The sequence below is a fragment of the Poecilia reticulata genome, chromosome 2, assembly GCF_904066995.2.
Source record: "Poecilia reticulata chromosome 2, P_reticulata-male-v2, whole genome shotgun sequence".
NCBI classification, from domain to species: Eukaryota; Metazoa; Chordata; class Actinopteri; order Cyprinodontiformes; family Poeciliidae; genus Poecilia; species Poecilia reticulata.
In genome coordinates, this window is record NC_088831.1 from 11341518 (window position 1) to 11346515 (window position 4998).

The window sequence follows — 4998 nt, forward strand, 5'->3', positions numbered from 1 at the left end:
GAAACGAAGAACACAAACCCATTACATATGCTCCTGGCATAACAGTGCTCCTAGTGGGTGGACATGTAATACAAATAAAACAAAGGAGTAACAATCTCCCACTTTTCTAAAAAAAAAAAAACTTATGAGAAAGCGTAGCCACTAAAGATTTTTGTCAGAACAGTCTCAAAGTAACAGAATGTGAAACATCTTATGACTGAATTTACTGAAGAATCCAAAGTCCTTCATAAAGAGCCCTAAGGAGTGAGGTTGCGGATGCTCCCTTCTTTGTTAAACAGTCTGCAAGTTGGTCTTTTGTTTGAGACCACACCACTTGATGAACCTTCTTAGTTTGCATCAGTTCTTTAATTGAACTCATTTCCAGGCGTAACCTCTTCTCTGCAACAAACTTAGTTGACTTAAGTGCATCAACAAGAGAGAAATTATCAGTCACACAGATTATAGGTAGAGTACAAGCAGTATTACCAGCACTGAGTTCAGAAAAGAATGCGGAAAGAAAAATGGCATTATCAATCCCCTCAGACATGGCGAGTGTTTCACCTGCCAGTGTGCTTCTAACAATTCTCTTAATTCTCTTTGACTGCCATGCAATGGGAGAGAACAGCCCGTTGTCACCCATCAAAACAATAAAGTGCCCACCTGAAAGATTTCCAAAAGATGCATCAGTGAATGTAACCATCTTTAAGTTACTGTCGTCCCCAAGGTGTTGAAAATTCAATTCAACAGACTTGGCCTTGAGCTTACACACAACTCTGTTTGCTTCATTAATGGTCTGTCCTGTAGCATGTTTGAGACGGGATGCTAAATTGCTAGCATCAAACATGACATCAGGCCTGCTCTGTCTTGCCACCCACAGAAGTTGGCCTATCTTAGATCTAAGCTGCTCTGTCTCCTTCTCAGTGAGAGGTGAAGCGGACTCTGCTGCTCGTGAGGGTGAGAGGTGTATGGACTGCAGGTGCTGAATGTATGTTTCTTGGTGTATTTACTTTCTCACCTTCAGTAACAAGATCTACACCCACATAGGAAAAGCTATTGTGTGCTTCACGACCGACATTAAACTTTGACCTCAGGTGAGGTATGACTGACTCTGAAAACATGTGTGATCCACCCCATATAAAATCAACATGACAAGCAAGTACACCAGTTACATTTTTGTGCTCATCCAGCCAATAGAAAACTGCAGGATCAACCTTAGACATGATGCCTCCTGCTTCAGTCATGATGCTTTTTACCCTGTTATACCAATAGTGAAGCATCAGCTAAACCATACACACATTTTTTCAGTTTCCAAAGCACACCTGTGCTATTAGCCTCTCGAGGAGGCTTGATGAAAATGTCTCTGGACAGTTGCATTCCTTGTAAAAAGGCAGATTTAATGTCCATAGAGTGAAGTTCCCATTGTTTTTGACATACAACTGCAACCAAGAGTCTCAGTGACTCTGAGGCACAGGTTGGAGAGTCCTTTTGTAGGTCAGAAACTTGTAGCTCCTCAAATCCTCGTGCAACAAGTCTTGCTTTTGGCATTATTCCATTTTCAGTCTCTTTCAGAGTGCACACCCAACGAGTAGAGACACACTTTTGTCCTTTGTCCTCAATTTCCTCAAACACTTGGTTTTGTTTCCAGCTTTTTATTTCATTTTCCTTTGCTTCATCAAACGATATGTCCTTATTCACAAAAACATCCTCGTGCATATCTGTAACCTCAGCATCTGCCTGGATGTGAAGATCCTCCAACTGTGACAGGTCAGCTGACTCACTGTTGCCAGCCACTTCTGCTGGCTCAAGCAGCTCCAAGTTAAACCAGTTCTTGTATTTCCCAGTTGCTTTGCCGGCACGTCCCAACACTTTGGCTTTTTGTGGGACACCCTCTGCATTTCTGAATGTCACAATTTGACCTGTCTTTATGATGGTGTTCTCAGAGTGCGGTCTCTCAGCCTCTGTATTTTCAGGAGCAAGCAAATGATGATTCTCAGGATTTACTGCAATAGTGTCTCCTTCTACATCCTCTTCAATGATGTCCACTGTGTGTTGTCCTCGATTGTTCCTCTCAACGCAGGTAATCTGAGGTTCTTCATTCTCATGAGTAACTTTCCTCAATCTGAGTTGATGGACTCTGACACAGGTGCCTCCGTGTCTAACAAAAACGACTGCACCATCTTGACCAATCACCACTCCTGGTCCTTTCCATTCTGGACAATCCACTCTTTTGTAAAAAACTTTGTCTCCAGTTTCATATCGCTCGTCTATGTGCCGCATCTGTTTCTTTAGTGCTCTCCGTATCCTTTCTGAACATTCTGCTTCTGTAAAAGCTTTTCTTGCAGCATGCAAGGCTGAAATGTGCTTGGCAACCCATTCACTCTTGGTGGTGCCCTCTAGAGCTGGAGCTGGGCTCAGGGCTGCGGAGTGTTGAGCTGTGAAGTTTAGTTTTCTTATGGGGACTCTGCCGCCAGAACTTTCCTTTTTGCCGCCATTGCTCTGTTGCAAACACGGACTCCTGGCTAATGCCTTCTGCTGCCGCACCTTTCCCCCCCCCCAAATATTCTCTTCAAAGCGGACTTCATTGAAGCAAATGTTACATCTGGGCATGCCGTTAAAGCCAACTGTCTGTCCGTTCTATCCAAACACGCGGTGTCTAAAAGCCAAAACTGGGTCAGGCAGCTCCATGTTGAATTTCTTCATCCGTGAGTAACGCTGCTCGAAATCAATAATATAGTCCGCCATCGACATGTTAACTTCTTTTATAATCCGATCAAAATTTGAGTATGCTTCATAGATCCTGTCCTTTTCCTCTTTTAAGAACAAGTCATCTAGTTTAGCGAACAACGTTGTCATTCCAGTGTCTTTATTTAGATCATCTACCGGAATTTCCATCGCCGTGTCCCGCGCTCTTCCAGACAGGGCCAGGGCGACAGCCAGCGCTTGCTTTTTCGACTCCAAATCTGTAACTCTCGTCCAAATGTTGACTTCATTCTTCCAGCTTTCATAAGGCTTTCCTTCCTCAAACGTTGGCGGAACTCTGTAGTTACTAACCATCCTCTGCTACCAATGTTAAATAATAGAAACAACTAGTTTCTTTACTCAGCTTTATTCCGCCATGTGCATCCTACGCACAGACGTGCACAGAGAAACGAAGAACACAAACCCATTACATATGCTCCTGGCATAACAGTGCTCCTAGTGGGTGGACATGTAATACAAATAAAACAAAGGAATAACTTAATAAACTCCCTCAATTAAAGTGTAAGAAGTGGTTTTAAATAAAGTAAGTGTGATTCACCTGGTAATGACAGGAATTAAGAAACTAAACCGTTCTCTTGAAATCTTTGTTTTTCAGCTTGAGGAGACGTTTTTCTGGAGGAGTGCAGCGTCCAGGGATCGTCTCATATCTAATAACTTGTTAGGACAGAACCTGCACTGCAGGTATTTCAGTTTGAGCCCATTAAGACGTCCTCTTGCCTTAAAGTCACGTTACATCAGACCTCACAGAGCTCCAGATGTCACAACACATCTGCTGTAATCACTCCTGGCTTCCTCATGTCGGGTTGCAGGTATTTGCACAGCTGAAGCAGTCAGGGCGATATGAACAACCTGTGGTGATGTAACAATTGACTGATGCAGTCCTGTCATTTTATTCTCAGGAGTTGACTTTGCAGAACAGTTTTGCAACCAGAACCAAAGTAATGTGGATACATTTCATTTCAGATCCTGTGTGTCTTTTCAGTTTATTACACATATCTAGTGTAAAGTTTATTAATGCCTTCATTCAGGTTCAGATATTTAACACATTGCATCTGTGAGCATCATCAATCTGACTCTCTTACTATGGGATTCTATACAGGACCTCAGATTTACAAGGTGAGATTACAAAGTCCAGAAGTGGAGATTCGTTCAGCTGAAGCTTTGATGGCGTGTGAGCCAGGTATTTAGGGAAGTTTATGATGGGACAGGATGTAATGTCTCCCTGCAGATGTGGAGAACAATCAGCTTTCTCAGCTGAAAATAGAAAAGGTCCAAGTATGTTTTTTTTTTTTTGTTATTTTTTGGCTGCAAGCAACATTACATTATCATACAACTATAGGATTTTAGCACGAATAATAAAGAGTGTAATGTGTGGCTCTAAAAAACGTGCTACACAGGGATGAAGCACTTAAAACAAAGGATTTTTGTCAGCATTCATGTTTTAGTCTCATCAGAAGGCACTGCCCGTTTCCTAGCAACCCCAGCAGAGCCTAGCCTGTCACCTAGCAACCCCAGCAGAGCTAGGGGTTGCTAGCTCTGCAACTGGGGTTGCTAGGTTGTCCCAGTGGTGCTCTAGCACGTTTGGTCAGCTGGTTTTAGTAAAATGAATGCAAACCTAAGATAAATTATCTCTGCGTTTTAGTACAAGAGCTTTTCGTTTGCTGCCAATGTTGTAAAGTTAACTCTTGTTCTAAATATATCAGCCTTACACTGTAAACATGTTTTCTACCTCCTGATTTTATTGTAAAATAAGAAGTAAATTAAAACTACGAGTTTTGAAATACCAGATTTGTAGCATGGCTGTTAGTTACTGTTCTAAAAGGGAAAGAGAGACAAACAGCTTTGATGAGTAAAATCTACCTGATCGACTCCAGGAGGCTGGAAGGAAGAGTTTATCAGTGTCAACACATAATTTTTGCGGTTATCTTTGTGAGTTGTAACTGAATATCCAATGTGAGTGGTTGTTTAGGTGCTTCTTTAACCGATTGTTAGAGTAATGAGATTAAAACTAAACTGACTTCAATCACATCTGCTAAAAGAAGCTTTGATCCCATTTGGATATTGGAAACCTGAAATCAAAAGTGATAAAATTGATTAGGTTGTTTCAGTTGCAGCTTTATGCTTTTATAAAGCATTTTTGTTTCATTGATACAGTATCAATCGATCAATCAAATTGAACTATCTCAGCAAAACGTAAACATTTATAACATCTATTATTACTGCTATGAATTATTGTCATTTTTCTCCTTGAAATACCAA